General features: G+C 38.7%; 1 long non-coding RNA gene across 3 annotated transcripts in view; it reads left to right on the top strand.

Moving 5' to 3' along the window:
* LOC109027366 (uncharacterized) overlaps positions 1-27824 on the top strand; it is a 75025-nt gene that overhangs the window by 6667 nt on the left and 40534 nt on the right. Inside the window, exon 2 of one of the 3 annotated variants that reach the window (XR_008680808.1) lies at positions 660-718. The exons of the other annotated variants lie outside the window; for them this stretch is intronic. This is a non-coding gene — a long non-coding RNA (uncharacterized lncRNA). The remainder of the gene's footprint in view (positions 1-659; positions 719-27824) is intronic. 3 annotated transcript variants of the gene reach the window in all.

Genomic DNA, 27824 nt, shown 5'->3' with positions numbered 1-27824 from the left:
GGGCATACAAAATTTACTAATTATAAACCAGTTACTAACACTAGCATTGATAGTGGTACCATTACTACTACTACTACCAATTCACAACTAAAGATAGGGAGGTTTAAGAGGTTAAATGACTTACATAATCTAAAACAACTAGTAAATGAACAGTGGGGCTTTGAATAGATTTTCTGACCCCATACACTGGGTCCCTTCACCATACCATTGCGCAAGACATATTCTCTGTGCTTTAACAATTTTCAAACAACTATTAATGGCAATAATAAAACGGGTAGACAGTTTAAGAGAAACTAAGTTACTCTGGGAGTTTCGAGAGGAGAAGATCACAGGAGAGGGTTATTGGAGGTGATATTCCAGATGAACCTTGAACAAGAGTTGAAATTTCAATTGACAGAAAAACGGGAGGGCATTTCAGGTGTCTGTGATAGCTGGAGAAAAGACCAGAGAGTCAGAAAAGATAGAGCATATTTAGGGAACATGAAGTAGCTGATTTTGCAGAACTGTAGGAAAAATGTAGGATAGTGGTGGGAGACAAGACGAAGCAGGTAGCAATGTGAACTAAATTTGGAAGGTGGAGGTGTACCATTCAAGTTTAGTGAACAATGGAACATAATTAGATCATAATTAGATCTATGCTTGATCTACCCTCAATTCAGGTGGAGAAGGAGGAGAGAGGAAGTAGGGAGACCATGGAGTCAGTCATCACTCGGCAAAGGTATGGGGAGCGCAAACACACTTGTGGCAATAAAAGGAAGAGTGAGAAGCAAGATCAATTTCCATGGTAGATTTTTCCTTTTTATCACTTTAGACAAATGAAGGAAAATACGGGGTGAGGGAGAAAGGTATCAAAGAAGACTATGTGATTTTGAGACTGAATAATGGAGAATTGTTATTCTATTAACAAAAACAGTGAAGTAATGTAGAGATACTGCTTTTGATGGGAATAATGAGTTAGATTTTTTCATGTATTGAACAATAATTTTAGTTCTTCTGGGGGCCTTCTTGAGCCTTCTCTGTCATTCAGATGTAAAAGGATGAGAGGCCAAACTTACAGAGAATGCAAATGGTCAGTCAACGTACAAAAGACTTCAGTCTCATTGGTAATCATGTAAATGCAATTTTTTTTAAAAAAGAATATATTATTTTCCAGCCTATTACATAAGGTTGAGAAAATAAATTAGACAAACTACTCAGAAATAAATTTAAGAAAAATATAGGATTTGTAAGAAGAAATCTAAAAAGTCTATTGAAAGACAAAGAAAGCTGGAGATAAATAGAAATAACATATACTTGAATAGAAAGTTTTAATATTTTAAAAATGAAAATTGCCCCCACATTTACGTTTTTTGTTTTTATTTTTGTTTTGAGATGGGGTCTCACTCTCACCCAAGCTGGAGTGCAGTGGCATGATCTCCCTTCACTGCAACCTCTGCCTCCCGGGCTCAAGTGATCCTCCCACCTTAGCCTCCTGAGTAGCTGGGACCACAGGTGGCGTGCTATCATGCCTGGCTAATTTTTTTGTATTTGTGGTAGAGATGGGGTTTCACCATGTTGCCAGACTGTTCCTCAAACTCCTGGGCTCAAGCAGTTGGCCCATCTCAGCCTCCTAAAGTGCCGGGATTTCAGGCATGAGGCACTGCGCCCCACTCCATGATTATAAACTTAACTCAGTCACAATCAAAAGTTGACAAAATGAGTTTAAAAGCACCTGGATATTTTATTAAGTGAAATAAAATAACCAGGTTGCAGAACAATGTGTATAGCATGCTATGATTGCTGTAAAGAAAGGAAAAATCACACACACACACACACCCACACACACACACACACACACACAGTGTGTCCTGGGAAGGGAAATGGGCAACTAAAGGAGAGAGGGACATCTCATTTCATCCCCTTTCATATTTCTGAGTTTGAAAATGTAAACACATTATATATCAAAATTAATGAAATCAATGAAGAAGAATAGCTAGACCATTTTTTTTTTAAAGAGGAATAATTGAGGGCAGGCGTGGTGGCTCACGCCTGTAATCCCAGCACTTTGGGAGGCCAAGGCGGGTAGATCACGAGGTCAGGAGATCCAGACCATCCTGGCTAACACGGTGAAACCCTGTCTCTACTAAAAATACAAAAAAATTAGCCGGGCGTGGTGGCGGGCGCCTGTAGTCCCAGCTACTCAGGAGGCTGAGGCAGGAGAAAGGTGTGAACCTGGGAGGCAGAGCTTGCGGTGAGCGGAGATCGTGCCACTGCACTCCAGCCTGGGTGACAGAGCCTCTGTCTCAAAAAAAAAAAAAAAAAAAGAAAAAAAAGGAATTATTGGTGTTGGGGTGGGGAGGCATTGGTATGACATACTTGACCACACAAAAGACTTGTTACAAGGATTAAATGAATGAACATATGTAAAGGGTTTGCAAAAGTATATGTAAAGCATATGTAAAGTATATGTAAAACAGCATATGTAAAGGGTTTGCAAAAGTATATGTAAAGCATATGTAAAACAGCATATGTAAAGGCTTTGCACATGAAGTATCACATAAATATTTGTTGCTATTATTGTTATAATCTTGATACGTGAAGTATATGACTTAAATGCCATCTATCACGAAGGAATATATCGATTTTTACTACATGAAGTTTAAAAACTTTTGGAAGGGAAAAAATAAAAAAATAAGATGAAACACAGAAAACGGGGAAAATAAACTTAGAACATATATGATGAGCAAGGTCAGTCATTCCACACATTTTTTTTATTATCTATCCTGGGTCAGGCATTACACCAGAGGCTGGCTATGTATACGGTGATTAAGAAGATGGTCTGGCCCTCATGGAAGATGGTCTGGCCCTTATAGTCTACAGAAGCTAAGAGTTAATATTCTTAATATGCAAAAGGTTATTAGAAATCATAAGGGAGAAAAACCCCACAGGGTACAGAGAATTTTTTAAAAAGAAAATATCGGCCGGGCGTGGGCTCACCCCTGTAATCCTAGCACCTTGGGAGGCTGAGGTGGACGAATCATGATGTCAGGAGTTCAAGACCATCCTGGTCAATGTGGTAAAACCCTGTCTGTACTAAAAATACAAAATTAGTCAGGCGTGGTGGCACATGCCTGTAATCCCAGCTACTCGGGAGGCTGAGGCAGGAGAATCATTTGAACCTGTGAGGCAGAGGTTACGGTGAGCCGAGATTGTGCCACTGCACTCCAGCCTGAGTGATAGAGTGAGACTCCATCTCAAAAATAAATAAATAAATAAATAAATAAATAGAAAATATCACTAATGGTTAAAAAATAGGAAAATAAATTCAATCTCTATAGTCAATTTCACTCTAACAAAACTAATAAGATACATTTCTTTCTTCGTTTGTTTATTAGTGGTAAAGATTTTTTAAAAAAGCCAAACTCCAGTGTTGGCATGGTGGAGACAGAGGCATTCTTGTATCCTGGGAGTGGGAGTATAATCAGTGTACGCTTCCTGCAAGGCTGTTTGACAACATGTATTGGAATTTTAAATATGCAAACTGTTTGACCTCTTCCACTCCTAGGAAGAAATAACTGGATGTACATTTGAAGATGTGTGTCAAAGGATGCTTACCTCAACCTTCTTTATAATAGTAAAAAAATAGAAAACAACCCTAATACATCTTACTAAGTAATGAGTTAAATTATGGTGCATTGGTACAATAAAATAAGATGTATTGGTTAAAAAGAATGTAGATCTATATACATTGACATGAAAAGATGTCACAATATAATATTACAGGAAGGAGGTAGATTTCATGACATTGTCAAAAATACTATGATCCCATTTTAAAAATGTGGGTGTTTGTCTGAATGTGGGTATGTATAGAAAAAAGTCTGGAAAGATAGATTCTAAAACATAACAGAGTGCTTTGGGGTGGTAAAATTAGGAGAGATCTTTGTTTTATTCTTTGTACCTTTTTGGTGGTATTTTCTGAATTTTTAGCAATGACTAGATTACTAATATGTCAAAATAAAATTATTCAAAATTGTTCCTTAAATATTTCTGAAAAACTCTTTGGGAATAACTTTGGTTTAGCCAAAGCCATGATAACTGAAATTTTTATTATTCGGACTCTCAGGTTTTGCATATTCATATTTTTTCCTGTCCTAAGTCAGTAGGGAAACCTTTGTAAATAATAAAATATTTCAAGAATTTGGAACAAAATGACAATCACAGAGTACTGACCTCATTTCCACAACGGTTAAAAGTATTGAAGAAAAAGAAATCTTGAGAGGGCAGCAGACAAAAAAATCTGAGCAGCATTGACCTCTGTGAAATCGGCTCCTTGGCAGGGGTGGGGGTGTGGTGGAACGGAAGATAAATGAGGATTTCACGTCTTCCTTGGTTTGTTATTGGCCTTATTGTTCCCCAAACTTCATAAATTTCCCCAAATAGTAGGCTTTAGGGTGCAAGAGAACTACTCCCCTTGTCCATGTCACTCTTCTCCCATCTTGGTTGAATTTCATCTTATTTGCCTTGTTATCTGGACATAGAGTTCTCTTGGCTTTGCAACTGTGCTAAGGTGGCAGAAAAATTTCCCAATTCAACCAGTCTTTTGTGAGACTCGGGGGCCTAATGCTGACCATATTTGCAGCAGAATTGCTCTATGACTCACAACACTACCCATCCGTGAACAGACAACAAGGATGTCTCAGCCCCAGATCTTGGGGCTGGAGGAGGGGCAGCCTTTGGGGACTATGGGGTGATTGTAAGGAATCTGTGATTTCATATAGGTCCCAAGTTTAGAAAACGAAATCGACAAAAAGACAATTACTGTCATGTGGGGGCCAACATTTTGAAACACAGATTAAAAAGGAGTTCTTATTTTCAAAAGTTTACAAACTACAAATTAAGAAAATAAACTCTGTATGGTCTTTCCTGTATTTGTATTTCTGTACATGCAGTTTCCCTCTCCCCATCCCCACCCACAACTTTCCTGCCCTGCTGAACCCAGCAGGGGCAGGATGCCCAGCACACAGCAAGTTTTCTTTTTTGAGACGAAGTCTTACTCTGTCGCCCAGGCTGGAGTTCAGTGGTGTGATTTCTGCTCACTGCAACCTCTGCCTCCCGGGTTCAAGCGATTCTCCTGCCTCAGCTTCCCAAGTAGCTGGGACTACAGGGCTGCGCCACTACACCCGGCTAATTTGTGTGGTTTTTTAATTTTATTTTATTTTATTTATTTATTTATTTTTTTTTGAGACGGAGTCTTGCTCTGTCGCCCGGGCTGGAGTGCAGTGGCGCGATCTTGGCTCACTGCATGCTCCGCCTCCTGGTTCACTAGAATGAGGCCATTCTTCTGCCTCAGCCTCCTGAGTAGCTGGGACTACAGGCGCCCGCCACCACGCCCCGCTAATTTTTTATATATTTTATATTTTTTAGTAGAGACGGGGTTTCACCATGTTAGCCAGGATGGTCTCGATCTCCTGACCTCGTGATCAGCCCACCTCAGCCTCCCAAAGTGCTGGGATTACAGGCGTGAGCCACCGCACCCGGCCAATTTTTGTATTTTTAGTAGAGATGGGGTTTTGCCATGTTGGCCAGGCTGGTCTTGAACTCTTGACCTCCAGTGACTCTCCCGCCTTGGCCTCCCAAAGTGCTGGGATTACAGGCATGAGCTACCATGCCTGGCCACATAGCAAGTTTTCAACAAGACTGTTTAGTCCAAATTGTATAGCCCTGTATAACAGCCCACCCACTTCTTTCCCTTCATCTTATTTCTCTTAGAACAAAATTCGCACATGAATTACAGAAAAAGGGAACCAAACTGATTGTGGTGGTACTTAAAGGTGGGTAAGGGAGAGACGTTGGTCATCTTCATGTTCCTAGGCCTCATTATTGCTTTACTGACTAGAAGAATTCACAAAATTTTCTAAACATTTGTTTTCCAAAACAAATGTGGAAATGCTTGCTATTGTAAAATGGAAAACCTTATGCATTCTGAAGAACTTTATAATCATAAGTCTGTGTATCTGAATTGGAGGAAAAAATGACATGTGAAGGAAACATTTGTAGACTCCAGTTTCAGCTACTATAGCATTTCTTTAAATAAAAGTGAAAAGAATATTACCTCAGATTTATGAATAACTTCTTTGTCTATGTTACTCTCAAAATCAGCATTTCACCAAAGAACTTTGTGTTCTATTGTTTTTTTTTTTTTCTTTGAACTACTTTTCTTTCCATGTGATAATGTCAGGATTTTTAGTTTCTAACAACTCGTCTATTAACAGCAAAGAACAGGCAGGACATTTGAGATAAGGAAGTAATTAGGAGGTGCTTTTATGTGTTTAATGGTTCCTGAGTCTGAACAGTCTTGTGAGATTTGAACAGGGCCCTTTGAAAAAGGAAACGTATTCAAAGTGACAAACTAATGCAGGATTTTGATTTTAAGCTTGTGGTGAGCCCAGTAACATAGGTTCATGTAGCAGAATTTGACATTAGATTATGTTAATAAGGCACACTCCTACCCCAACTCTATCCCATTTATACTAATAATCAATATATCAGGCAGGCATACGAACAGGAAGAAAGACATTCTATCCATGACAAAACAATTTAAAACATTTTCTGAGTGATGTTTCCAAACTTGGAAAGACCGCAGTACAGTCGGCTCTCTGTATCTGTGGGTTCCACATCCACAGATCCAACCAATTGTAGATGGAAAATATATAATAAAAATAACAATAACAAAACAATAAAAAGTAACAATATAATAATAAAAACTAATACGAGTAAAAATACAGTAGGTAGCATTTATGTTGTATTTGGTATCATAAATCATAGATTATAAATAATCTAGAGATGATTAAAGTATATGAGAGGATGTGTGTGATATGAAGATACTATGTCATTTTATATAAGGGACTTGAGCATTTGAGGATTTTGGTATGCATGGGGACTGGAGGTGGAGGTATTCTTGGAACCAATCCTCCCAGGATACTGTGGGAGGACTGTACTAAGCCACTTTTAAACAAGTGATTCTAGTCCTTTAGATAAAATGAGAGGCAATCCTGATAATGGTGTACCTATGCTGTTTTCCATAGAGAAATCAGATGTGTGTTGCGTATTTGTAAAGCCAACTGCTTTGTGAAGTGAAGGCAGAGTGTCAGGACCTAGGCTTTTGCTGTTGTGTCTGCCATTTCTTCTGTTTTTACCCATCAGTATAGGACCTGCTCCATAACATGTCTTTGTCTGGTGAGCCCGGACATGTCCCACTTCTGAAACTCCAGAAACAGAGCTGATCCAATTAAAGCAGGCACTTTCAGATGGAGTTCACAGACTTTTGTTACTGAAGGAATAGGGAGAGCCAGCAGGAAACTGGGCTGCCTGGCAAAACCCATGGTGACCATCAGTAGAAATGGAGATGTGATCACTATAAAAATGAAAAGCATCTTTAAAAATAATGAGATTGCTTTTAAACCTAGAAAAGTGTGAGGAAACCACACCAGGTGGCCATAAAATCAAGAGTACCATAACCTTAGATAATGACTCCCTGATTCAGGTTCAGGACTGGGATCACAAGGAGACCTCATTGGGAGAAAGTTGGTGGGTGAGAAGATGGGGGTGGAAAGTGCCGTGAGCAATATTACCTGTGCTCAGATATAGGGGAGAGAATGAACAAATTCAGTCTCAAACTCCTAAGGACTCCTAAGCTGTGATCCAAACTGCAGAGGTTGTTTAAACAAAATTCGAAATTAAAAAGAAAGTTTCCGGTTCCTTCATTGTCTAGCTGAAATGCCACCTCTGCACTCCCTCTTCTCAGTCCTCCAGACACATGCTCTCTCTTCATCTTTTGAACCTTCAGCACTGGCTTTGCGCCTCCCTCAAGGCACTCACCACTCATTGCCATTTAGATCCCCACTTTCCTGACTTCACTGATTCACCTTTACCTTTCCATCTGCCATTGCTCCTTGCACAGGACCTCGTCCATAGTAGGCATAGCAAATATTTCAGTGAAGAAGTAAATGAATATATTGATTCTTTAAACAGTCCAGTAAAATGCAAAGTTAGGTACAAATAAATCTGTTGTGGATTGAACAAAATCAATACATGTAAAAGTTTACTTTTTTATTGCACAATAATACATATTTATTGTAGAACTTTAAGAAAGTACAGGCAAGTAAAAAATTACCTATAATTATTCTATCAAGAGAAAGCCACTCTTCTGTATTTTCTTCTATTTGTAAACATACATAGATTTATGTATGCTTATATTTATATGTATAAATACATAATGTGAACACAAACACACACATACGTTTTTCCAACCAAAATATAATAATGGGGTATCCTGCTTTGTAGCCTGTGTTATTTCAGCTTCTCTGACTAGCAGACATCAAGACATGATTAGATGCAACGGTCCTCAACATTTTTAGCACTAGGGACCGGTTTTGTGGAAGACAGTTTTTCCACAGACTATGGGACAGTGTAAAGGATGGTTTTGGGATGATTCAAAAGCATTACATTTATTGTGCCAAGGCCACAAGAGCAGTGCATTTATTTCTATTATTATTGCATTGTAATATATAATGAAATAATTATACAACTCACCATAATGTAGAATCAATGGGAGCCCTTAGCTTGTTTTTCTGCAAGTAGACAGTCTCTCATCAACCCTAGATAATCCTGTCTGGGGTTGATGGGAGATAGTGACAGATCATAAGGCATTAGACTCTCATAAGGAGCACACAACCTAGATCCCCTGCATGTGCAGTTCACAATAGGGTTCGTGCTCCTATGAGAATTTAATGCTACCACTGACCTGACAGGAGGCAGAGCTCAGGAGGTAATAGGAGCAATGGAGAGTGGCTGTAAATACAGATGAAGCTTCACTGGCTCACCTGCTGCTCACTTCCTGCTGTGTGGCCCAGTTCCTAACAGCCTCCAGACCAGTACTGGCCCGTGGCCTGGGAGTTGGGGACCCTGCTGATAAGATAAGAATCTGTGAAAGAAAGTGGGGAGAGGCTGGGAGATAGATAGATAGATAGATAGATAGATAGATAGATAGATAGATAGATAGAGGAAATAAGTCTGACCCCAAGTGAAGCAAAGAAAGATGGGAAGGTGAGTGGTAATATCCTAGACTGCCATGTAGTGCAGAGAAAGTTCAGCAAGACCTTGAGGAGTACTTTAGTAGAAGAGCTGGGAGACATGGACTCCTCCATCATCAGAAGAGTCTACAATTCCCATGAAGGAGACTGCAATAGTAACTCTATCAGGTTCAATCACTGTGGCCTTGGCATGAATGCAGAGACAGATTTTCGGAGAACAGCAGCAGAGGCCTTTGGGCAATTATACTCCCTGTAGTTGGAAGTGCACTACCAATTAACTACCTTTTATTAGGGCCATCTTTCCAAGCCATAAAATATTCATATATAGGGTTTCAATAATATTTATGCTTCAAAAATATACATAGATATTTTAGAAAACCTGGAAAATGAACTGAAAGAAGATAAAATTTATAAGTAAGTCTAAGTCTAGAATTACCCACTGTTAACATTTCGATATATGCCTTTTCAGGTTAAAGTGCAAATATGTAATGTTATATGCTTATATATTTGTATAAATACAAAATATAAATACATATATATGTTCATAATTTTCTAGCATTTGGGAAAATGATAGTGTCTGCTCTTTAGTCTATCTCGGACATATTTTTGAATACCTATATGAAACAGAACAGGCTGTAAGTTTGTAGAAGCTGATTGAGAGATTTTTTAACATATACAATGATAAGACATTGTATCTGCCGAAGTGATTTTCTGCTTGGATTTTTGGAGATAGGCTTAATTTTATACCTCTTCACCGAAGTTATTTTACAAATTGTATATATAGTTTTGTATTAAATGATATAAGAATTTAATGAGCAAACGTGCCATAATCTTTCAAAGTTTACTTCTATTTTCCAAAGTAGTAGCTTAGTGACTAACCCAAGAGCTTTATAAAAGTGATTTATTTTGAAATTATAAAAATAAGATTTTAAAGGTTGTAACATGTTCAGTAAATAGTGTTTGTTGAAAAGTAGTGGTTAAATACATGGAGCTCTTAGTCACAATGCATATGACTAAAGAAGAAATGTTATGTGGAAACATTCAAATGAAGATACAGTTCTTGTAGTATGAAACAACTTTTACATAAATGAAACAAACAAAAAGATTTGAAAATGTGAACTGGTATTCATTGAGTTAGCACCTACAAGGATGGGTTCGTATTTCTCCCCATCATGCTTTCTTGATGAATGTATATGTGTAATGTACAGAAATGACCATTTCATTCTCTTATTAACTTCCTGCTGGCCTTCACTTTAAGAAATTTTTATAGTTGAAAATGTAATCTATATATGAAGGCTTCAACAACCTCAATATATAGGTAAGATTATAATTCCCTTAATACTCCAGTTTATAATGGCCCCAAGCACCCACTGCTTGACTGGCAGGCTTTCCAGCTTTCTTCTAGCATTGTTGTAGTTCCCCTGTTACTGTCTGCTGGTGGACAGAGAATTCAAATGTCCCGTGAGGCTAAACTTGGTAACTGCTGGCTTCTTGTTGTGCCTTCTGGTTTTGGTTGTCTTAAGTGCAAGGGATTTGTCCCTGGTAATGTTCAGTGGTTGCTGACCACCCTGCCAAGAGCTTCTACTCTCCTACAGAGATGTGGCTCCAGCCATCCCAATGTGGATCTCTGCCTATTAGCCTAGTTCATGATAATTCCAAGTGTGAGAAGGAAGATGGCCTCTTGTCATCATCCAAGTTCTACCAGGTTTCTCCCACAGCAAAACTCCCCAAGCTCTGAATGGCATAGCACCTGACATAGCAATTTCAATTTGCATATAGGTTCATTTTTGCCAAGTTGAATCCAATAAGCTCGAGTAGCTGAGTCAGGGTTCTCTCTTTCCAGGAAGCAGGATGCAGAGACTAGGATATTTTAATTCCATGATTTAGGTCTTGAAGCTAAGAACCAATGGTATGGACTCCTTTCACCCCTCAGTGCTCTCCTGGCCTTCTGCCCACTCTTCCCTACCATTGCCTCCTTAGGATGAATTTCCTCAGTCTGACATTGGGTCTTTCTTTTAACCACAGTGGAAGGTGTGTGTTGGGGAAGAGGGTGAAGGTGGGGAAAAAGATGGTTCCTAACCAATGACTGACAAAAGGTTATGTTGTATAACACTAAGCTATGCTCAAGGATTAACACTGAATCAGGAAAAGGCTGAAGGAAAGAGAATGATCCAGAAGAGTCGTTTTCAGTCCAATATTAAATTTTAAAATACCTCACAGAATCGTGTAATTTTACAACTGGAAGGGATTTTAAAGACTTTTTCATCCAACTCCCTTATTTTATCTGTGCAGAAACTGATGTGACTTGCTCAAGGTCAGAGTTATTGACAGAACCAGCTCTATAACCAAAATTATCTGACCCTGTCAACTTTGCACCCACAATTCAGCAAACACATCTTATTGATCAAAACCACTCTGTTGTATTCTTACTTTTATTAGAATCAAACATACAAACAAGAGCTTTAAAATTTTTTTAAATCAGAATAACTGTTAACAATGTATAGATATTTTAGGATGGATCCCTTACCTGGATTCACCAGGATTACAGGGGTCTATTTTTAGTTTTCCATCTTCCTAGTCCTATACAAGATACTGTTCCTATATTGTTAATACATAGAGACAAAAATTCTTCAAAAATAGTAAGAAAAAAGGTATATTTCTACCTTTATCCAGAAGCTTTTATCTAGCAACATTTAAAAAAAAAATTTCTTTTTTAGAGACAGATTCTAGTTCTGTTGCCCAGAGTGCAGTGGCACAATCATAGCTCATTGTAACCTCAAATTCCTGGGCTCAAGTGATCCTCCTGCTTCAGCCACCAGAGTAGCTGGGGCTACAGGTACAAACCGCCATGCCAGCTAAGTAAAAAAAAAAAATTGTAGAACTGTGCTATGTTGCCCAGGCCAGTCTCGAACTCCTAGTCTCAAGTGATTCTCCTGCCCCCGCCTCCCAGTGTTGGGATTACAGGTGTGAGCCCTGCCCCTGGTGTAGTAAAAATTTTATCTAGTTTATCTAGCTTTATTTAGCTTCATTTTAATCTAATAAATACTTGAGTACAGGATAGAATAGGTTTGCCCTAATTTATACCACATTATCAGGTGTATTCACTTTCTTTCTGATGTGAATTATTATTGTTATTATTTTTTGACACAGAGTCTTTCTCTGTCACCCAGGCTGGAGTGCAGTAGAGCGATCTCAGCTCACTGCAACCTCCTCCTCCCGGGTTCAAGTGATTCTCTTGCCTCAGCGTCCTGAGTAGCTGGGACTACAGGCCTGCACCACCACGCCTGGCTAATTTTTGTGTTTTTAGTAGAGACTGAGTTTCACCATGTTGGCCAGGCTGGTTTTGATCTCCCAGCCTCAAGTGATCTGCCTGCCTCAGCCTCCCAAAGTGCTGGGATTACGGGCGTGAGCCATTGCACCCGGCCTCTGATGTGAATTATAACGGCTGCTGGTAAGATCAGTGGCCAATAGACACTGATGTAATTACTATAGTCTGTTGACCAGAATTAAACATTTCAAGCCAATGCTATACCATGAAAATTTTCTACTAAAATCAGGCAGATTCTTAACACAGTTTTTCTCTTCCACTGTAATACTTTCATTTTCTGCTATATATGAAATACATAAAAAGGTTAATAGTTGTGCAGTCAAGGAAGAAAAATAACTCCCATATTCATTTAGCATGAAAAGATTCTTTAAGCAAATCCCCAGTCAGAAGTCAGGATTGATAGTAATAATAGAGATAAGCATGTTTTTAATTCAAAATTAACATAAGCAGAAGGAATGTACTTTGCCAGTTATGGAATTAATCCCTCTAGCTGAGATTATCTTCAAAATTTTCAAACAGGTTCTGTCAAGTGGGAGAATATAATATCATTTTATAGAATTAATGTCTGAAATAAGAAAAATTAACATTTCTTTGTGCGTGTGCATGTGTGTGTGTCTTAGATTTTGTAAAATATCTTCCACATTCTAATTCTTTGTTAGAATAAACTTAAACAGTAAATACTATAATCTCCAATTTATAAATGAGAAAAACCTGAAGCTCAAAAAGGTTAAATGACTGTTTTAGGTTACAGGTGTAGTAAATAGTGGAGTCTTTTTTTGTTGTGGTTGAGACAGGGTCTCTCTCTGTCATCGTGGTGTGATTACCACAGCCTTGACCTCCCGGGATCAAGCAAGTCTCCCACCTCAGCCTCTGGGGTAGCTAGGGCTGCAGGTGTGCACTACCACGCCTGGTTAAGTTTTTGTATTTTTTGTAGAGACGGGGTCTCCCTATATTGGCCAGGCTGGTCCCAAACTCCAGGCTCAAGCCATTGCCCACCTTGGCCTCCCCAGGTGCTGGAATTACACGTGGCTGAGCCATGGGCTGGGCCAATAGTGGAGTCTTGATTTGAAATAATGTTTTCTGATTTTATTTTTATTTTTTTCTTTCTCGTTTTCTTCTAATGATTTAAAAACTATATGTCTTTTCCCAAAGATGCCATTCTGAGGAATAGCATGCATATTTTCATATACCTAGACTAGTGCCACTTTACTACAAAATGCTATGGTAGCTTTGAATATAATCTCCTGAAATCCTTTAAGATTGCTTAATTTTTTTTCAATTTAATTGTGATTTAGTACTAGTGGGTTCTTTGAGTATTTTAAGTTGGTGACTCTACTTTTTAGGCAAAACAGACTAAATGTATAATGACATTGTGAAATATAAAGTAATTGTTTTCAGAATTTTCGTAATCCAATGTATTGTCCCAGAAAATCAAATATTTTTTAGCAAATAGGGAACCTGCAGTATAATCAGAAAAAAATACTAAGCAGAAATATCAATATTTCATGAACATCATGAATTATTTTAAAAAGTGGTCCTTCATTAAAACATATATTGGTTTAAGGCCAGGCATGGTAGTTCACACTTGTAATCCCAGCGCTTTGGGAGGCTGAGGTGGGAGGACCACTTGAGGCCAGGAGTTCGAGATCAGCCTGGGCAACATAGTGAGACCCTGTCTCTACACAAAAATAAAAAAAAAAATTATCCAAGTGTAGCGGCATACCCCTATAGTCCTAGCTACTCAGCAGACTGAACTGGGAGGATCATTTGAGCCTAGGAGTTCAAGGATGCAGTGAGCTATGATCATGCCACTGCACTTAGGTTGGTCAATAGAGCAAAACCCAATCTCAAAAAGAGAAAAAAAAGTGTGCATATATATGTATTTAAAAATTACATGAATTGAACATGCTAATTGAAAAAAATTAAAACAGTGCAGTAGGGTATGAACTAAAAAGTTTGAGTTCCTCTTCTTACCCAAATCATTATTTGTGTGTATGTATCTTGTCAAATCTGTCTAATCATTCATTTTTAAAATGAGAAGTCATGGATATGACTAATAAATGAAATGCGTGATCCTTGATTGGATCCTGAATTTAAAATTGATTCTATATTGATAATGGCATTGTATCAATATTTACTTTCTTCAGAGTGATAATTGTATTGTGGGTGTAGAAGAACGGCCTTGTTTTTAGAAGATATGTGATGAAGTATTGGGTTGAACTGTCAAGGTGTCCGTGTCTAACCATCAAATGGAGGAGGAAGGGATGGAAAAAGGAAAAGAAGAAGAGAGGGAAGGAAGGAGGGAGGAGGAGAAGAAAGAGAGAGAGAGATAGAGAGGATGAATGAGAGAAAAAGTAACTGTGGAAATTTTACCAATTAGTGAATCTAAGTAAAGAATATCTAGATTTTATTGTGTTATTCTTGAAGCTTCTCTGATGGTCTAAAATTTTTCGAAATAAAAAGAACAAGAGGGAAAAAATAGAAGATATTATAACAATGTGCTATAATGAAAATAGCTATTTGGTGCTAGAAATATCTGTGTTCAATGCTAGGCTACGAATTACTTAATAGTCAGGTGACCTTGGCCTAGCTAGTTAACCTCTGAAGAATTCAGCTTTACCTCCTTAAAATAAAAGTACTATCTACCTTGAAGCATTCTTTTTAAGAATTTAATGAAAGAAGTCCTGACCTACAATATTCTCAATACATATTGGTTCTCCTTTCCTCTAAAGTAACACCCATTTTCTTTAATAATAACTTATGTGAGAACTTTCTGTTTACAATAATGTTAATCTAAATTATTAAAATCAATTTCCCCTCTCCTTCCCCCAGCTGAAGACAACTAAAAAGGCTGGATATAACATTTTAAAACATTTCTTGAAATATTGAAGAGATGACAAGACAGTAAGACAGTTTTAGGCCAAACATGGAAGGAAAATGAGAACCCACAGAGAAAAGCAAGAAAGAAGTCACTTTTGCATTGACGTCATTTTATTATTCTTTAATATTAGAACCCTCATTTGACAGGCTTGAGGACCTGAAAGACAAAATTCAAAGTCCAGAGCTTGCTCAGAGTGGGGTTTGAACCAGTGATGCCTCTCACAGTAGGCTGAGACTTCAAAGGGCTACAACCTGGGGGTCAACCACAGGCAAGACAACCAGCTCCGTTCAAATCCCCTAGTCAGTTTGAATTGCCTCTGACCCTCACGGGCAGGAGCAAGCACAGATCCTTTCTTGAGCAAAGTTCCTTCACTATAAGCCTCAAATTATTCCTATAAATCCTTTTAAAAATGCATGTGTAGTGCATCAAAGATAACCAGGCATGGCCTGGTGCAATGGCTTATGCCTGTAATCCAGCACTTTGGGAGGCCGAGGTGGGCAGATCACGAGGTCAGGAGTTCAAGACAAGCCTGGTCAACATGGTGAAACCCCGTTTCTACTAAAAATACAAAAATTAGCCGGGTGTAGTAGTACGCGCCTGTAGTCCCAGCTACTCGGGAGGCTGAAGCAGGAGAATTGGTTGAACCGGGAGGCAGAGGTTGCAGTGAGCCGAGATCATGCCACTGCACTCCAGCCTAAGCAACAGAGCAAGACTCTGTCTCAAAAAAGAAGAAAAAAAAGATAACCAGGCACAAAGATAAGTATAACTGAGAAGAGTAAATATGACACATTTCAAATAATCAAATGTAACTACCAAAAGCAAATTAAAAGCATAACTGAAAGTTTTGAACTTAGCAGATAGTTTTAACATTAGAGGCAACTAAAGATGAAATCAGTGAACTATAAAGTATATCAGAAGAAATTATCCTGAAAACAACATATAGAAACAATATGAAAGAGGATTATAAACGTAAAGGATACTGTGTGAAGATCTAACATAGGTTTAACTGGAGTTCCAGAAGGAGGGGACAGAGACACGGGAAAAGGTGATATTTGAAGAGATAATGGCTGAGAATTTTCCAGCCATGAAAGATAACAATTCACAGATTACAGATGACCAGTAAATCTCAAACTGGCTAAATTAAACAAAACAAAACAAAACAAAAAACCAAAAAGAAATCCTTACTTAGAACCCACTGTAGTGAAACAGTAGAAAACCAATGACAAAAAAAGTCTTAGTACAGAAAAAAAGACAGATTATCTTCAAAGGAGAGATAATGGGGCCAAGTAAAGGCCTAAATAGCTTCACTGGCAGCTCTACTACACATTTATGAAAGAAATCAGGTCTCTCACAAATTCTTCCAGAGAATCTTGACCCTGTTTTAGGTGTCCACCATAACCTCCACTCAAGATGAAAACTCTATTCAACTGCGTATGGGAGGTTTTGGCAGTACAGTAAGGTGAGAAGGAAACATAAAAGTAAAATGACTGGAAAGAAGAAACAAAACTGTAATTTACGTGATATGACTGTGTCTTTTTCTTTACCTGTGTGTTATATTTCACACTAAAAATGTTTTAACAGCCTTATATTTTCATAACATTTTATGGTTTTTCAAGGCACTCTTACAATAATGATCTTATTTGATTGTCACAATTCTGTGAGGAAAACTAAACTTCAAAGAAGTTGAGTCACAAAGCTGGCCAGTGGGAGAATTTGCACCAGAACCCAGGTCTATTGTGCCTTTCCAGTTTGTAGGTATCTTTTTATGGCATTCAATTTAATGACAGTTGTTCATAAAGTAATCCATTTGTTTGGGAACATAATTTACATTATATGATGTGCTATTGGTTATAAACTGATACAAAACTATACATGACCGTGGAATTAGATAGGAGGAAGAAGCTATAACTTAACCAAAGCAGCTGTTTTACTTTGCTTATGAAAAGAGCAGATGCTCAAAGTATGTTAGAAGCCATTTATAGCACTGGTGTTATAGGCTAAATTGTGTTCCTCCAAAATTCATAGGTTGAAGTCCTAACCCTCAGTATCTCAGAATGTGACTGTATTTAAAGATACGGTCTTTTCAAAGAAGTAAAGTTAAAATGAGGCCATTAGAATAGACCCTAACCCAATATAATTGGTGTCCTGAGAAGAAAAAATTTGAACACAGATGGGCACAGAGGGAAGACCATGTGAAGATATGGGGAGAAGATGCCATCTACAAGCCAAGGAAGGAGGTCTGGAACAGATCCTTTCCTCAAAGCCTTCAGTAGGAACCAATCCTACCAACACCTTGATCTCAGACTTCCAGCCTCCAGGATTGTGAGAAAATACATTTCTGTTGTTTAAGTGACCCCAGTCTGTGGTACTGTTATGGCCCTAGCAAACTAACATAGCTACTGACTAAAACAAAGTAAAGGCCATTACTCTCTAGCAAAGTCAGATATAATCAGATACTGGATTTATACAGCAATTCTTAGGGGTTTTTTTAGCTCTTCACTTATAACTTTAAACATCTTCTATTAATTTTTTTTTTCAGGGAAAATAACTTTGCTACTGAGTGTTTGATACTCTCTAGTCTCTATCTGCCTTTTCACCATTGAAACAAATTTTTTATAACATTATATATTGGATCAATTGAGGTTTCATAGTAATTAAATTATTATGTTATAGCAGAATCGCTGCTTGTATGATGGTTCTTTTCATATTATCAGATGATGTAAATGAGGTTGTATTATCTGTGAAACGATCCAACAACATTTTGGAAGATATCATAAATTTCACTTTAACAGAACATGTTAAGCTTACATTTAGGGGGACATTTTTTGAAGAGTTAACATGAATGCTAATTTATTAACTATCTGAAAAGGCACTGGGACCCTGTCATTTATGCCCTTCTCTACCCAGGCTGAATGTACCTGGAACATCTGGTCTATCATTCATTAAATTCAACATTCCAATGGAAAATGCTATTGGAATGTGCAAAGATTCAAACAACAAGCCAGGACAGCTGCATCTCAGACCAGTTCTATTTTGAAAGCAGAAAACCCATGCAAATAAACAATAGCAACACACATAAGAAGTGAATTAATGACAGCTTACTGGAGATGACTCAAAAAGAGAAAAATTTCAATTGCACTTTCCAGCCTTCTCTCAAGGATAAAAAGAGGTAGATTACTAATCATCCTGAATCAGATGTTAGATTTATATAAAACAAATTTATACTATATTACAAAGAATAAAAAATTTCAGAACATTTTATACTCAATGATTTTTTTCTAAATGAAATAATTCCATTTACACTTCCCCCCACATTTCTCTCTCAACAATTCTAAAAAGAGGAAGAAATCAGAAGTTTTCTAATGTATTGCCATTATTGGGCCCCTCTAACCAAAGGCCTGAAAGTCACGAAGCCTGGCCTGAGAAGGCCATTTCTGGAGTTCTCATGGTTGTTTTCATGGGAAGCAAAGCTCAATGGGAAACTCCCAACTTGTCAACATTTCAATCAGGAAAACTAGTGAAGATATGTACCTGGGGAAATTAATTTATTCATCTGGCCAAAGAATTTTAATTCAGTCCTCATATATTGAGTAACAATGAAAAAATTTTATAATTAGATTAGGTTATACGGTACTTTTATTGATGAAAAACAAAGGAATTTAATTAAGATTAAGAACATTAAAGAAATTGGTCATACGGTTAGCTATGAAAAAAACCCGAGAAAGCTCATTGTTGCTTAACTAAGGTAGAGTATATTAATTTTAGAAACTTCAGGGGTGCTTTTGTTCCAAATCAAAAATATGCTGGATTTCTTTATGTCATTTTTTGACATATGTCATCTTTATGACATTCTATATGTCATTTTTATGCTCCTTAATTTACCTATTTGAATCCTGTAAACAACATAGTTCAGTGTTTTTTCAAAAATAAAATTTAACGACTGGTTCTTCTTCCATTTAAAACAATTTCTTTCATTCCCTTTTTCAAAGTTTATTTTATTCTCTTTTTCAAAGTAAGGAGAAATTCTAGAAATGCTTGCTGGTATAGTCTCATTGTTTAAACTTGTTACTTTACAGCCAATGTGTTGCTTACTAATAATTTTAATTGCATCAATCACTCATTCTAAAACTGTGCTTTTTATCTTGACTTGTTTAGTTCACATGCACTCCTGATTATGAAAGAGTTTTTTTCTGATGCTCCAAGTCACTGGAAAATGAGGGGAGTCAGTTTTTGTTGTAAAATGTGTACTAAACCGTTTACTCTTTACAGAGCATTGTACTAATCAGAGGCATTATGCCTCTGTCTAGTGAATCAATCTGCTTAACATTCTTATACTTACATTCTGCAAAACCCAGTCCCTGATCACATCTCTGGAAGGCTTCTAAGATTACTCCTTTATGAAGTTTCTCATTTAGGTCTTAATTTGCAAAAATTTTAATGAATGTTCATTGGTATGTTGCTTTATAACTTTTCTAATTATTTAGTTCTTAATGATCTGTCTTCACAGCTAGACTATATAAACTTTCAAGGGTTGGCACCATGTCTTCTACTATTTATATGACCAGCAACATCACTGTGATTAGTACTCATTCTCCTAGAAATCTAAAATAATATATATAGTTTTTTTTTTGTTTTTTTGTTTTTTTAGAGACAGGGTCACACTGTCACCCAGGCTGGAGTGCAGTGGTGTGATCTTGGCTCACTACAACCTCCACCTCCCCAGTTCAAGTGATTCTCCTGCCTCAGCCACCTGAGTAGCTGGGATTACAGGCACCCACCACCACGCTTGGCTAATTTTTGTATTTTTAGTAGAGACGGGGTTTTGCCATGTTGGCCAGGCTGATCTTGAACTTCCGACCTCAAGTGACCTCCCCGCCTCAGCCTCCCAAAGTGCTGGGATTACAGGCGTGAGCCACTGCACCCAGGCCGGTGTGACAGTTTTGACTTGCTTCATTTCCAGCCTGGGTAGATTCACCCCTCCTTAGGCAACCTGGTGGTTCTCTGCTCCAGGGAGGTCACCATATGGATGCCAAACTTAGTGCAGACACCTGATCGGTTTAGAGCACTATGGCCCAGATATCTTGTGCTCAAGCGATCCTCTCACCTTAGCCTCTGGAGTAGCTGGGACTACAGGCAGGCACCACTGTGCCCGGCTCAAAATAATATTTCTACCGATGACATCCAGTCACAGTAAAATTCTGAAGTGTTTTCTGAATAATCAAAGAAAATGTGAACTCTTTCATGTAGTCCAATTTTTTGAAATTCAGCAATCTTGGATTATAAATGTATGTCCTCTTTTTCAGATCCCAGATTATGTTCTCCCCAATCATTCCAAATAAACAAGAGTTCACTATGTGGTGTTCTGCCTAAAGCAGGAAGTCAGGGCTTGTGTTTGATTTTAACAAATTGGAACAAAACCCCAAATAGAAGAAAAACTTTTCAATTTACATCCCATTATTTTGTAGTTTGTGATAAACTGTCAAACAGGGAGTAGGCTGAAGTATAACTTTGTTTTAGCTATGAAAATAGGGTTTACCGTGTAAATTTTTAATGTAAAGAAGGTGAAGAAACTGAAATAATTCATTCAACAGCCAGTTATTTAGCCTCTACTAAATACTATATACTCTTCTTCTTCTTCTTTTTTATTTTTGTTTTTGAGACAGGGTTTCACTCCTGTTGCCCAGGCTGGAGTGCAGTGGCACGATCTTAGCTCACTGCAACCTCTGCCTCCCAGGCTCAAGCCATCCTCCCACCTGAGCCTCCCGAGTAGCTAGGACCACAGGTGTGCACTACCCCACCTGGCTATTTTTTTGTCTTTTTAGTAGAGATGGGATCTTGCCATGTTGTCCAGGCTGGTCTCAAATTCCTGAGCTCAAGCAAGCCACCCACCTTGGTCTCCTAGAGTGCTGGTATTACAGGCGTGAGCCACCATGCCCAGCCTAAATACCACACACTCTTCTAGACTGTTGGGATATATAGGAAAGCAGAAGGGACAAGGATTTCTGCCTTTGTGGAGTTTACATTCTAGTGAAGTAGAGTGGGGCAGGAAATATAACTAAAAATTAGTAAATCTATAGGATGGTGATAATTGTTATTGAGAAAAACAGGGAAAATAGAGAATGTGCGGGGTGAAGGGTGCAGAGGGTGGTTAGGTATGCATCCTCTGAAAAGATGACATTTGAACAAAGACCTGCAAGAGCGAGGGATGAGCCATGGGTTCCTGCAAAAGCAGTGTTAAGCCTCTCCACCATCTGAATGGACTTCTCCTCTCAGACAAGGGAATTCCAAAGTTAACCTGAAAAACTAGTTCAGGCCATGGTGGGAAGTGGAAGTTGGACATGCCTCATAGCTGACCAGCATTAACATCAACACGGAGAACTTAAGACTGACAGAACAGGCTCTTTTTAAGTCTAATAAGAAACATTTACAATCTTTTCTCTCTGAAACCTGCTACCTGGAGGCTTCATCTCCATGATAAAATCTTGGTCTCCACAACCCCTTATCATGACCAGACATTCCTTTCTCTTGATTCCAGGTCTTTAGATAATAACCAACTGCCAACCACCTATGACCTGGAATTCCCTGCTGCCACTGTGCCCCCCACGCCCACACCCCACATGTTTCCAGTTGTTCCTTCTTTCCGGACAGAACCAATGTCCATCTTACATGTATTGATTGATGTCTTATGTCTTCCTAAAATGTATAAAACCAAGTTGTAGCCCGACCAACTTAGGCGCATGTTCTCAGGACCTCCTGAGAGTTGTGTCACAGGCCATTGGTTACTCATATTTGGCTCAGAATAAATCTTTTCAAATATTTTACAGAGTTTGACTTTTTTCATCAACAGCAGTGAGGTGTGTAGTTTCTGGGCATAGGCCCAGCAAGGGGCCCAATGGCTGGAGTGGACTGGGTGAAGAGAGAGTTGGAAAATGAGGTCAGGTCAGGCAGGACTGTGATTCTCCACATGGCTGCATGTGGGAAACACCTGTTGAGGTTTTAGAGGACTCTAGCCCAGGCCCTGACTCACAGTCTCTGGCTTTAAAGGTCTCCCCAGTGATCTACGAGGGACTTTAGGCCATGGTAAGGACTTTGGCCTTTTTTTTTTTTTAGAGATAGGGTCTTGCTATGTCACTCAGGCTAGAGTGCAGTGGCATGAACATAGCTCACTATGACCTTGTTCCCCTTGGGCTCAAGCAATCCTCCTGCCCTTGCCTCCCAAAATGCTGGGATTACAGGCATGAGCCACTGCACTCTGCCTGATTTTGCCTTTTATTTTGAGTTAGATGGAGGCCATTGGATGGTTTTGAGCAGATACATGATCTATCTTTTAAAAAGAATCACGTTGACCAGGCATGGTGGCTCACACCTGTAATCTCAGGACTTTGGGAGGCTGAGGCGGGTGGATCACTTGAGGCCAGGAGTTTGAGAGCAGTCTTTCCAACATGGCGAAACCCCATCTCTACTAAAAATACAAAAAATTAGCTGGGCATGGTAGCGTATACCTGTAATCCCAGCTATTCTGGAGGTGGAGGCATGAGAATTGCTTGAACCCAGGCGACAGAGGTTGCAGTGAGCCGAGATTGCACCACTGTACTCCAGCCTGGGAGACAGAGTGAGACTCTGTCTCAAAAAAAAAAAAAAAAATTAAAAATTAAAAAAAAAATCACTCTGGTCCTTGTATTGAGGGGCAAGAGCAGAAGCAGGGAACCCATTGCCTTAAAATAAAGCTATTTGTGTGCAGTCTTACAAAGAACTAATGTTAGTTCAAGTGACTCAGCCGAATATGATTATAAGACATCCTGTAAGTCCTGCTATCAAGTATTGCTTAGTACTTATAAAGTGTATTTCAAGTTCCTTCATGCATAGTACAATTGCAGTATTTGAGAACTGTCCTGGAGTTAAGCTTTTCACTAATTGGACTTACTTTTTCTGCAGTAGTTGGGGTTGGTGAGGTTTTGGGGAACAAAGAGGAAAAGACCCTTTTCCTGATGTTGTGGAAGTGCCACATCCCTCTCCCTTATCATTCACATCTCGGGGGCTGGGAGATGGGCAGGACCAGAGAAAAAGGACCTGGTGACAGACAACGGGGCCACAGAGGAGCGATGTCTGCTTGCTGCCGTCTCCTGGAGGGGTGCAGAGTCTACAATGGGGCAGGAGGCCCATAGTCTCTGTGCACTTGTAACTCTGTTCTCTGCTATTTTGCATTGAGGTGAATGGAAAGGCAGAGGGAACCATGATAACATCTACTCTACTAAGCAGATCCTGGTGTGGGGACTGAGTGACACAAGGACCATTTTACTGGGATATTTGCACCTCAGGTTCGTCATCTGGAGATGATAGTACCATTTTGTAAAGTGTCTTGAGCATTTAGAAGATAGTCCGCATATGGTAGTTTGCATAGTACTAGGCCCATAGTAAAGGTTTAACAATATTTACTGTTATCATGCTATTTCTTTATTGCTTATGTGTTTAAAAATTTAACAAATCATAAGCATAATTTAATTCTTTGCTTAACATAATTTTATGATCGAATTTAAACATTTCACGTTTTTAGGAGTGCATCAAAGCTCCAAATACTATATAGTGAGAAACGATTTAGTGAAGCTTTGCCATATTGAGATTAATGCTTAAGACCTCCTTATAAATAACATGCCCCATGCATAGGTGCTTAGGGCTTTTATTTATGAATCCACTTGAGCAAATGTTCAGCACTAACCTGCCTTTTCCTGAATTTCTCTCCACAGGGAATAGTGATATGTGGCAGTTTAAGAATGCACAATGTCTTTATTTTTAACACATACAAAAAATAAAACTAGGCACAGTACCATATTGAAAACAAGTTCAGTAACAAACTGACTGAGAGCGGCCCTGTGTTTTGTCTGCTGGCTAGAAAGTTAATATATACATCAGCAGTTTGGATTCAAAGAAATGCCTTTACAACAACTTTTAAAAAGCAGAATTCATTGACCATTTGAAAAAGTCACAATTTTCTAATACTTTCTTTTTTAAAAAAAACAGAAAACAAAGTTTGCTTGTTATATTCCCTTGTAACTTTATGTGTAGGGGAAGCTTATTATTTCTACCGATTTAATATTTCTGGGAGCATTTCTAGTTTGGGCATAAATGTACACAGTTCAGGGCTTTCTCCAGCTTTATCTATTTGTTTTTCAAACAGTGCTTATTGTTTCTCTATTGTAAAAGTAATACATGCTCAATGTAGAAAAACATAAACAAGCAAACAAAACTCACCTATAATCCTTTCACCTGTTGACTCATGTCAATATTTCGTTTTGCTTTCAGTCTTTTTTCAGTATACACTTTTTGTGGCTACAGAGTTGAAGGTAAACAATATCTAAATTTTTTTGTTTTTGTTTTGTTTTTGAGATGGAATCTTGCTCTGTCACTCAGGCTGGAGTGCAGTGGCTCCGTCTCGGCTCACTGCAAACTCTTCCTCCGGAGTTCAAGTGATTCTCCTGTCTGAGCCTCCCGAGTAGCTGAGATTACAGGCGCTTACCACCATTCTTGGCTAATTTTTTTATTTTTTAGTAGAAACGGGGTTTTGCCATGTTGGCCAGGCTGGGCTTGAACTCCTGACCTCAGGTGATCCACCCACCTCAGCCTCCCAAGGTGCTGGGATTACAGGTGTGAGCTACCACGCCCAGCCAATATCTAAAATTTTTAAGTCTCCTTTTTTCCCCTTAATATTATAAGTATTTTCTCATGCTGCTAATAATTCTTCATTTTTAAGAGCTGCTAAATATGCCAATGTATATTGAAATCATAGCTTGATACTCAATGAATCCCCTATTGTGATAACTGAGTCTACAGGTTTTGTTATTATAGATAATGCAGTGATGAACGTTTTTGTGCTTAAACCTTCTGTCAGATTATTCCCTCCAGACTGGTTTCTGGAAGATGAATTAATGAGTCAAAGCATCTGAAACCTTTTAGGGGTTGTGATACATATTGGTAAAGTTCTCTCCAAAAAGGTTGAACCAGTTCGCACCTGTGGAAGGGCTTCAAAAGGTGATGGGCTCTCTGGCTTTAATTTTAAAGGGATTTATAAAATGCTTTCCTCATCCTGTTTGAAGAAGCAAGGTAGAATAATATCAAGTATTACTAGTAACCTAGAAAAATTAAATTACCATAAAAAGAAAATAGTTGTCTTAGATCTACAGAAACAACTTGTATAGAGATGTGCACCATATCAATAATATTTGAAAATAGTTTTTCATATTCTGTGCATATATTGCATATGGAAGTCCATTGATACCAACTGGAATTTCTTCTAACTCACAAATCTTAAGACCATGACATTAATAACAATTAAATAGCAGTGTGTAATTAAGTTTGAAAAACTTGATTGGAACTACTTACTTGATAAAAAGATACTTTTTTTGGTAGTGTATACCTCATTTTTAGAAAAGAATAAATTATTTTAAAGAAACACTAAAATAATTTATAAAATATATTTGTGGTCCTTTTCTTTCCCTGGAAAAAAAGTAAAATGTAGTTGTTTTGAACTTCATAGTGTATTCTTTAGAGCAGTGGTTCTCAACGTGCGTTCTCAGAGCAGCAGTAGATGCATCACCTGGGAACTTGCTAGAAATGCAAATTCTCAGGCCCCATGACCTCATGAATCAGAAACTCCAGGGAGGTGCCAGCAATCCATGTTTTAACAAGTCCTCCAGGTGCTTCTGATGCATGCCTGAGTTTGAAAACCATTGATTTAAGATTTACAAGCAAGTCAGTTTGTCCACCTACCCCAGCCACTTTCACCTGAAGCCAATGGCAACCAGGTTGAGGTATAGAAGGGGTTTTTCTCTCTTACAAGCCTTCCTTATCCACATGTTTGGAGAAGTCACTCAGTGTACTAGTACATGGCCATATGTGACAAAGAGGGTATGTAAGTATCACACAAGTTTCAGAACCATCTCCCTCTTTCACACCTTATGTGGTGGAAGGATTCCTTGTTGCTTCCAGATTTTGCAGAGTCAGTAGGGGCAACAAGTGGAAATGTATAAAAAGCTGAGGAGGAGGTAGATCACTTTGTAGAGGATGGGCTTAGTCCTACCTCTGGATGATATGGGAGACCACTCCCCTCTAAGGAAAGGCTGAGTTAAATGTACAAGACTCCAGCCTCCAGGCACAATTGTTAAGTATTTGAGGGCTGTCTTTGGTGCCTTCTAGCTTTCTCTCTTTACCCCCAGGGGTCCCCTGCTTTTGGTCTGCCCATTAGGGTACTGTTGGTAATAACTAATATTTCCTGGGAGACTACCCCATACCCTGTTGAAGAGCACAATGGAGATGACATCATTTAATCCTCCAACAAACCAGGAGAATGTAGCCTCTTAAAAACATGACTTAGAGAGGTAAAATAACCTGCCCAGTGTCACAGAGATATGAGTCAGTGGCTGAACAGAAACCAGATCGTGGGATCCCAAAGCATGTGTATGTAGCAGGCACATCTTTCATTTGTATGTGACAGTGCCCCAGATTCCAAAACAGCGCTCTCCTGCTCCTTGCAGCACCTCTGAGGTTGTCATCCTTGAGGCTGCTGGCTCTGTGGGCATTAGGAGGGTGTGGGGATGATGGACGTGGCAAAATCACACCAAAGGGAGAGTGACAATAATTCAACTTAACCAATCTCAGGGCTACTTGTATTTAAAAAAATAAAGGCTTAAAGAGGCAGGTCTTTAGATGTTAATTTAGGGTAGTTTTTCTAGCAGTGTAGCAGCTAGATGGATAAATAAGGTATGCCCTTCAGGCAACTGCCCATGAGTTGGGATAGATTGTTTATATTCTTGTGTGTGTGTGTGTGTGTGTGTGTGTGTGTGTAAAGAGATCATTCTGTGGTAGATATGAATTTACTCAGAGTGAAAATTAGATCTAAATTTTTATTAGATGCGACCTCCTCTTAGTCCTGAAAGCATCCTCAAAACTAACTAAAAAAGCTCTTGTTGAGCACATAATATGTGCTCGTTGATAGGCACTGTGGATACAAAGAATGACTTCAAGAAACTCACCATTTAGTAGGGGTTCTAGAGACAGAACACTCTATAACATTGTTGGGACCTTGATGGAAATATTCACAGGGAAATATAAGAAAGACAGGAGAAGCACCTTGCCTACCTTGGGGAAAGTCTGGGATGGTTTCCTGGTGGTGGAAGTCACCCATTGGTTTAGTCTTGAAGAATGGTTACAGGTCAACGGGTAGAGGTTGGCAAGAGGCACTCAGGCTGGGTATGTGGGGGACAAAGCATTTTGGTGTTGCTGCAGCACAAAGCCGGTGGGGATGCAGAGAGTGGTGAGAAACTTCACCGGAGAGGTATGATACTTTTAAACCCTGTGTCTAAGAGCATTGGTTTTCTGCTTTGGGCCATAGGAGTCTACTAAATGCTCTAAAAAGAGAAGATATATAGGTCAATTTGCATTTTACGTATATGCTCTGGCAAAGGAGTGTAAGTTCAAGGAAACCAAATGGGAGGGAAGGATGTTGCAGTTAATCATTGGTGGTTAGAGCCTACTGTTAACACACCTACAA

Source organism: Gorilla gorilla, chromosome 5 (assembly GCF_029281585.2).
Source record: "Gorilla gorilla gorilla isolate KB3781 chromosome 5, NHGRI_mGorGor1-v2.1_pri, whole genome shotgun sequence".
NCBI lineage: Eukaryota > Metazoa > Chordata > Mammalia > Primates > Hominidae > Gorilla > Gorilla gorilla.
This window is presented reverse-complemented; position numbering and strand designations above follow the sequence as displayed.